Here is a 9,217-nt window from a genome sequence, read left to right on the forward strand (position 1 = left end):
CCACTTTGGGAGGCCGAGGCAGGCAGAGCACAAGGTCAAGGGTTCAAGACCAGTCTGGCCAACATAATGAAACCCCATGTCTACTAAAAAAAAAAAGGGACAAAAAATTAGCCAGGAGTAGTGGCAGGCACCTGTTATCCCAGCTACTCAGGAGTCTGAGGCATGAGAATCCCTTGAACCTGGGAGGTCCAGGAGCCCCAGGCCGAAGTTTGTCACAGAGGTGAAGCTACTGCAAAGACCCCACCAGGGCAATGCCTAATGGAGCCGCAAGAGTGGGGCCACCTCTGAGACCCAACAACTGTAGAGTTTTTTGTTTGTTTGTTTTTTTATTTAGCTTCGTGAAACACAAGGCCTCAAAAAATTGTATAAAGACTCATAACTGTTCCTCTCCACGGAAATCTTTAGTAAAAGGCCAAAGATTTATAGAGCCTGAAGAGAACCCAGAGTATTGTTTGTTTGTTTTTTGAGACAGAGTCTTGCTCTGTCGCCAGGCTGGAGTGCAGTGGCGCAATCTCAGCTCACTACACCCTCTGCCTCCTGGGTTCAAGCCGTTTATTAAGTGTGACTTAATAAAGTTGGGGTCCTTAACATCTCATACCATGGCTAATGCAACAGCTTGCATCTCCTTTATTCTTTCATTTCTTTAGCATGCTCCACATACTAGAATCTGATGAATGTCTTTAAGCATCACATTTATCATATCATTTCCCTTCTGAAAAATGGGAAATTTTTTAACATAATCATTTGTAATAAAATGAGAGATCGATTCCCAGACTATTGACATGGCATTTCAAAACCCCAAAATTATAGCCCTAATCCAGCTTTTTTATTATTATTTCTTTTTACTTTTTTTGAGATGGAGTCTCACTCTGTCACCCAGGCTGGAATGCAGTGGCGATCTCTGCTCACTGTAACCTCTGCTTCCCAGGTTCAAGTGATTCTTCTGCCTCAGCCTCCCGAGTAGCTGGGATTACAGGCGTGTGCCACCAGGCCCAGCTAATTTTTGTATTTATAGTGGGGATGGGGTTTCGCCATGTTGGCCAGGCTGGTCTTAAACTCCTGACCTCAGGTCATCCACCCGCCTTGGCCTCCCAAAGTGCTGGTATTACAGGCGTGAGCCACTGTGCCTGGCTGAACTGTGGAGTTAATAATTTGCAACTTCAGCTTGGGAGAGCTGAAGGCGCGATACTTCAGCTCGTGAGAGCTTCTGCGTGAACTGAGCCCAGCAGGCACAGCAGTATAGTAGCCCTATATTGCTAGCTCTAGAGGGGCAGGGCTGCTCTAGGCTTTGGGGACTCAACCCTCCCAATGTGTCCAGGTAGCAGTACAGGAAATAAAAGATTATTCGGGAGTCTTGAGATTTAATTTGTCTGCCTTCCTGGGTTTCGGAATTACTTTGGACCTGTTACTTCTTTCTTTTGGCCGATTTCTCCTTTTTGAAATGAAAATGTCTGCTGGGAACGGTGGCTCATGCTTGTAAGACCAGCACTTTGGGAGGCTGAGGTGGGTGGATCCCCTGAGGTCAGGAGTTTGAGACCAGCCTGGCCAACATGGTGAAACCCCATCTCTACTAAAAATACAAAAAATTAGCCAGGTGTCGTGGCAGCCACCTGTAATCTCAGCTACTCGGGACCCTGAAGTAGGAGAATTGCTTGAACCCAGGAGGTGAAGATCACAGTGAACAGAGATTGTGCCGTTGCACTCCAGCCTGGCCATTGCACTCCAGCCTGGGCAACAAGAGTGAAACACTGTTTCAAAAAAAAAAAAAAGAAGAAGAAAGGAAGCATCTACCCTATATCTGTCTTACCACTGTATTTTGGAAGCAGATCACTTTATTTTTATTATTATTTCATAGGCTTACAGCTGGAGGAAAATTTGCCTCAGGATGAATTGTGCTATGTGTCTAACCCATATCTGATTTAGTTGAGACTCTGAACATTAAAGTTTTGCGTTGGTTCTGAAACAAGTTAAGACTTTTGGAGCTACTGGGATGGAATGAATGTATTTTGCATGTGAAAACATGAATTTCGGTAGTCAGGGGCAGAATGCTATGGTTTGAATGTATCCCCCAAAGCTCATGTGTTGGAAACCACCTAATCCCCAATACAACAATGTGGGGAGGTGGGACCTTTAAGAAGTGATTAGGTCATGAAGACTCTGCCTTAATGCATTAATGCGGTCATTGTGGGAGTGGGGTTCATTATTACACGAGTGAGTGCCTTCTAAGGAATGAGTTTAGCCCCCTTCCTGCTCTCTGTCACCATGTGATACTTTCTGCCATCATTTGAGAGAGCAAGAAGGCCCTCATCAGATGTAGCCCCTGTACTTGGACTTCCCAACCTCCATAACCCTGAGCCAAATATATCTCTGTTCATTATAAATTACCTTTTGCAGCAGCACAGAATGGATGAAGACAAGTGCCTTTGAATGATTCACCCTGGAGAGAAGAAACTGGTTAAAATTGCAGATTTTTGAGTGTTTCCCAGAGCTTTGAATCTATATCCCTAAATGTCTAAATCTCTGGATATCTAATTTTTAACCACTTTCCTGGTGATTCTTAAGCACATTAAAATTTGAGAATAGGCCAGTTGCGGTGGCTTATGTCTGTAATCTCAACACTTTGGGAGGTCGAGGCAGGTGGATCACGAGGTCAGGAGTTTAAGACCAGACTGGCCAACATGGTGAAACCCCATCTAAAAAGAAATACAAAAATTAGCTGGGCATGGTGGCTTGTGCCTGTAATCCAGCTACTTGGGAGGCTGAGGTAGGAGAATTACTTGAACCGGGACTCAGGAGGCAAAGGTTGCAGTGAGCCGAAATCGTGCCACTGCACTCCAGCCTGGGCTACAGAGCAAGACTCTACCTCAAATACAACAATAAAAAAATTTGAGAACAGCTGATCTATGTCCAATATCATTTAAACCTGGAAAATCTGTACTCACCAACCCTTCAATCAATGTTATTACCTGAGTTTGCGTGTTCATAAAGGTCACTAAAGGGCTTGATAAAAATACACACTCTTGGCCGGGCTACTGGTGCCTCACGCCTGTAATCCCAGTACTTTGAGAGGATGAGATGGGTGGATCACGAGGTCAGGAGATCAAGACCATTTTGGCCAACGTGGTGAAACCCTGTCTCTACTAAAAATACAAAAAAAATTAGCTGGGCGTGGTGGCACATGCCTGTAGTCCCAGCTACTCAGGAGGCTAAGGTAGGAGAATTGCTGGAACCCAGATGGCAGAGATTGTAGTGAGCTGAGATGGTGCCACTACACTGTAGCCTGGTGACAGAGCAAGACTCCATCTCAAAAAAAAAAAAAAAAAAAAAAAAAAGCACATTCTTAGGTCTCTCTGCTGTTGGGAATCATATGAAACAAAGCCCAAGAATCTACATTTTTTTTTTGTTTTTTAATTTTTTTATGCTTTTTTGCTTTTTTTGAGATGGAGTATCACTCTGTTGCCCAGGCTGGAGTGCAGTGGTGTGATCTTGGCTCACTGTAACCTTCGCTTCTTGGGTTCAAGCAATTCTCTGGCCTCAGCCTTCTGAGTAGCTGTGATTACAGGGTGCCCGCCACAATACCCAGCTAATTTTTGTATTTTTAGTAGAGACGGTTTTCACTATGTTGGCCAGACTGGTCTCGAACTCCTGACCTCAGGTGATCCACCCGCCTCAGCCTCCCAAAGTTCTGGTATTAGAGGTGTGAGCCACCGAGCCTGGCTGAGAATCTACATTTAAATGCAGTTGTTAAATGTTCTAAGTAACTACACATATTTATCTGTTTTGTGGAATTACTGGTATATAGATCAGTTAAATTTTGAATAGCTTTAACCCAATATGATAATTTTAGGTTTTGAATGGCAGTTTATTTTAAGCCATTGCTTCTGGAAGAATTTAATCCGATCCAGTGTTGGATTTTTCTTTCACTCACAGAGACGAAAATAAAGATAATAGCTACAGCATTTATTGAGCACTGTGTGCCCACCACTTGACCCTTGTCAAACCCTCTGAGGCATGGACCACTGTACTACTGCCATCCCCATTTTATGGAGAAGATACTGAGGCAAAGAGGGTTAAGTACATTGCTAGGCACGGGCAGCTATTAATGCAGTAAAGCTGGGGTCCCAAACCACTCTTGTAACCAATGCGACACTGTGTCTCTGGACTCCAGACCAAGTTCTCTGATGCTCACTATTTGCCTGCATTAAATGCACTTTTGTGAAATATATTTCTGTTATTTCTTTTTTGAGATGGAGTCTTGCTCTGTCGCCCAGGTTAGAGTGCAGTGGCCCAATCTCAGCTCACTGCAAGTTCTGCCTCCTGGGTTCAAGCAATTCTCCTGCCTCAGCTTCCTGAGTAGCTGTGATTACAGGCGGCCATCGTGACACCTGGCTAATTTTTGTATTTTTAGTAAAGACAGAGTTTCACCATGTTGGCCAAACTGGTCTTGAACTCCTAACCTCAGGTGATCTTCCTGCCTTGGCTTCCCAAAATGCTCGGATTACAGGCATGAGCCACCGCACCTGGCCAAAATATATTTCTTGTGTAAAAGAGAATGTTTTCATTGTGCTGTGTTCTACTCATGGCTAAAAGTTTCATAAAATGGGCTTTGTTCTTTTTTCTTCTTCTTCCTCTTCTCTAGAGCAACTAGAAAGAAGAGCATTGTTCTTAACCCAAAGAGGCCTCTTCGAAAAATTTCTATATCAGCAAAACTAATTAAATTGGAAAATATCACCAACTAAATAAATAAAATAAGTTAAAGTGTTTTGCTAATTGTTTTTGAATAATTTATTCCTGGGCTCCCTGTGACTTATTGAGGAATTGCAAGATACTGGGAAGTCTCCAGGGAGTTTTAGAATAAACAGAAGTATAATCATTCATAGGAGTTAAATTTGAAGACAACTGCTTTAACATACAGACCCATCAGGATGTTAGTGTCTTGGTGGGAGTTATTGTATGTTTTAGTCTGAACAGAGAACATGCACACTGATGATCTCAAAGGTGTTCTTACCCTCGTGTAGTGAAGGAAGTGTATGCAAGGCAAGGTGAATGTGCTATGCAGGGAGATCCAGGCACTGCTGCTGTTTGGCCTTGCTATTGGCTGCCATGTGGACTGTGGGCAAATGAACTCACCATTTTGTGAATGGCTCTTAGAGAGGAAATCCTGAAAAGATGCCAGGACTCGCAGCAGTCACACAGGAGATGGCATCTTCAAGGGAACAGAGTGCTGGAGAACACGGAGACACTCAGGTTGGCTCAAGAAGATGAAACATGAGGCTGGGCACAGTGCTGCATACCTGTCATCTCAACGCTTTGGGAGGCCAAGGCAGAAGGATCACTTGAGACCAGGAGGTTGAGGCTGGCCTGAGTGACATAGTGAGAGCCCCATATCTACAAAAAATAAAAAGAAACCAATGGGGCCAGGTGTGGTGGCTCACGCCTGTAATCTCAGCACTTTGGGAGGCTGAGGCAGGCAGATCATGAGCTCAGGAGTTTGAGGCCAGCCTGACCAACATAGCGAAACCCCATCTCTACTAAAAATACAAAAGATTAGCCGGGCATGGTGGCATGCATCTGTAATACCAGCTACTGTGGAGAATTGCTTGAACCCAGGAGACAGAGGTTTCAGTGAGCCGAGATCACACCACTGCACTCCAGCCTGGGTAACAAGAGCCAAAAAACTCCATCTCAAAAAAAAAAAAAAAAAAAAAAGAAACCAATCAGGTATGGTGGCATGCGCCTTGTGATCTCAGCTACTCAGGAGGCTGAAGTGTGAGAATTGCATGAGCCTGGAGACGTGAGACCCTGTCAAAGAGAAAGAGGAGGAGGAAGAGAAAAAAAAAAAAAAAGAAGAAGCAGAAGGAGGAGGAAGAGGAGGAAGAATAAGAGGAGGAAGAGGAAGAAGTAGAGGAAGGAGACAGGAGAGGAGGAGGAAGAAGAAATAGAAGAAAAAGAAGAAAAAGAAGAATCTGGCTGAGCACAGTGGTTCATGCCTGTAATCCTAGCACTTAGGGAGGCTGAGGTGGGTGGATCACTTGAGGTCAGTAGTTCAAGACCAGCCGGACCATGATGGTAAAACCCTGTCTCTACTAAAACTACAAAAATTAGCCAGACATGGGTGGTAAGCACCTGTAATCCCAGCTACTCAGGAGGCTGAGGCAGGAGAATTGCTTGAACCCGGGAGGCAGAGGTTGTGGTGAGTAAAGAATGCGCTACTGCGCTACATTCTGGGCAACAGAGTGAGACTCCGTCTCAACAACAACAACAACAACAACAACAACAACAAAAAGGAAGAAGAAAGAAGAAATAGAAGAAGAAATGGTTTCTGAGTGGCCTTGAAGAGTAGGAAGAAAACCCAACTTACGTCTTGCTGGGTCTACGGGGAAAATGTTGATTAAGGCAGAGGTCTTCTGAGAGAGACTGCGTTTGATGAGTAAGAGATTTGAAAAGCTAGAAGCAAAGGAAGATATTGAAGTTACCCTTACTGCGTAATATATAACCCCAAAACTCTGGGCCAGGCGTCCCCAAACTACGGCCCGCGGGCCGCATGCGGCCCCCTGAGGCCATTTATCCGGCCCCTGGCAGCACTTCAGGAAGGGGCACCTCTTTCACTGGTGGTCAGTGAGAGGAGCACAGTATGCGGCGGCCCTCCAATGGTCTGAGGGACAGTGAACTCGTCCGCTGTGTAAAAAGTTTGGGGGTGCCTGCTCTGGGTGCTTAGAATAACAATCTGTTTTTTTTTTTTTTTTTCATGGTCTGGGAGTTGACTGGGTTCAGGTAGGTGATTTTCACTTGGGGTCTCTCATGCTGTTGCAGTGGCTGGGGCTGGAGTTATTGCAAAGCCTTCTTCAGCCTGGCAAGTGATGCTGGCTGTCATCTGAAACCTGTGCTGGGACTGTTGATTGGAAGATCAAAATGTGGCCTCTCCCTGTGATCTGGGCTTCCTCACAGCATGGCGTCTGGGTGAAAGAGGAAGCATCCCAGGAAGACCACGGACAAATGGTGTCACCTTTTATGACCTACCTTGAATCACTTCTGCCAGTCACAGACCTTCTCGAATTCCAGGGGGAGGAGCGCAGACCTGACCTCATCATGGAGCAATGTTAAGGTCATGTTTGAAGAAGCACATGCTATTATTGTTGTTATTATTGTTATTAAGAGGGGCTGGGTGCGGTAGCTCATGCCTGTATTCTCAGCACTTTGGGAGGCCAAGGCAGGCAGATCCCAGATTACACATCCCTGTAATCCCAGCACTTTGTGGGGGGCCTAGGTGGACAGATCACCTGAGGTCAGGAAGTCAAGACCAGTCTGACCAACACGGAAAAACCCCATCTCTACTAATAATACAAAATTAGCCGAACTCGGTGGTACATGCCTGTAATCCCAGCTACTCGGGAGTTTTCGGTGAGCTGAGATCGCGGCATTGCACTCCAGCATGGGCAACAAACAACAACAAAAAAACAGAGGGAATCTTGCTCTGTCACCCAGGCTGGAGTGCAGTGCTACAATCTTGACTCACTGCAACTTCTGCCTCTCAGGTTAAAGCGATTTTCCTGTCTCAGCCTCCCGAGTAGCTGGGATTATAGGAGCCTGCCACCACGCCCAGCTAATTTTTGTACTTTTAGTATAGATGGGGTTTTACCATGTTGGCCAGACTGGTCTCAAACTCCTGACCTCAGGTGATCTGTCCACCTAGGCCCCCCGCAAGGTGCTGGGATTACAGGCATGAGCCACTGCAGCCAGCACGTGCTATTAGAAAAAGTCAGAAAACAGCCAGATATGATGGTTCGCACCTGTAACCCTGTACTTTGGGAGGCCAAAGTGGGCAGATCACTTGAGGTCTGGACTTTGAGACCAGCCTGGGTAACATAATGAGACCCCCCCATCTCTATAAAAATTAAAAGTCAGAAAACAACAGATATTGGTGAGGATGCAGAGAAAAGGAAATGCTTATACACTGTTAGTGGAAATGTAAATTAGTACAACCATTACAGAAAACAGTACAGAGGCTTCTCACAGAACTAAAAATAGAACTGCCATTCAGCCAGTAATCTCACTTCTGGGTATCTACCCAAAGGAAAAGAAATCAATGTATCAAAAAGTACCCGTACTCTTATGTTTATCACAGCCCCATTCACAGTAGCAAAGATATGGAATCAACCTGTCTGTCAGCGGCTGACAGATGCTTAGGTTGATTCCATATCTTTGCTACTATGAATGGATAAAGAAAACGTGGTACATACACACCATGGAACGTGACTCAGCCACAAAAAGAATGAAATCATGTCATGAAATCATGTCTTTTCCAGCAGTGTGGATAGAACTGGAGGCCATTATCCTCAGTGAAATCACTCAGAAACAAAGTCACATACTGACTGTTCTCACGCGTGGGAGTTAAAAAATAGGTACACAGGAGGAAAAAAAAGACTGAAGATTCCAAAAGATGGGAGGAGGGTGGAAGAGTGAATATTCTCCTACTGAGTACAGTGTTCACTATTTGATCATGGCTACACTCAAAGCCCAGACCTCAGCACTCCATAATAAGAAAACCTGCACCCATACCCTCTAAATACATCAAATATTTTTTTCTGTTTTATTTATTAAAAAATTCAACTGATCTGGTGCGGTGGCTCACGCCTGTAATCCCAACACTTTGGGAGGCCAAGGCAGGTGGATCAACTGAGGTTGGGAGTTCGAGACCAGCCTGACAATATGGCAAAACCTTGTCTCTACTAAAAATACAAAAATTAGCCGGCCTGTGGTGACATGCACCTGTAATCCCAGCTACTTGGGAGGCTGAGGCTGGAAAATCGCTTGAACCAGGGAGGCGGAGGTTAACAGTGAGCTGCTGTCAGGCCACTGCACTCCAGCCTGGCTGACAGAGTGAGACTCCATCTCGGGGTGGGGGGGGAAAGAAATTCAACTTTTGGCCAAGCACAGTGGCTCATGCCTGTAATCCCAAAACTTTGGGAGGCTGAGGCAGGCACATCACTTGAAGTCAGGAGTTTGAGACCAGCCTGGCCCATAGGGTGAAACCCCATTTCCACTAAAAATACAAAAATTAGCCAAGCATGGTGGTGCACACCTGTAAATCCCAGCTACTCAGGAGACTAAGGCAGGAGAATTACTTGAACCCAGGAGGTGGAAGTTGTAGTGAGCTGAGATTACTTCAGTGCACTTCAGCCTGGGTGACAGAGTGAGACTCTGTCTCAAAAAGAAA

The 9,217-nt window shown here is 45.2% G+C and overlaps 1 non-coding gene across 1 annotated transcript; it reads right to left on the reverse strand.

Annotated features, from left to right (window-relative positions):
* Positions 1-332: 332 nt before the first annotated feature.
* LOC120367697 (U5 spliceosomal RNA) lies at positions 333-449 on the reverse strand. Its single transcript, XR_005582015.1, has one exon. It is a non-coding gene; the product is annotated as a U5 spliceosomal RNA (small nuclear RNA).
* Positions 450-9,217: the final 8,768 nt, after the last annotated feature.

This window comes from Saimiri boliviensis, chromosome 8 (genome assembly GCF_048565385.1).
Source record: "Saimiri boliviensis isolate mSaiBol1 chromosome 8, mSaiBol1.pri, whole genome shotgun sequence".
Classification (NCBI taxonomy): Eukaryota; Metazoa; Chordata; class Mammalia; order Primates; family Cebidae; genus Saimiri; species Saimiri boliviensis.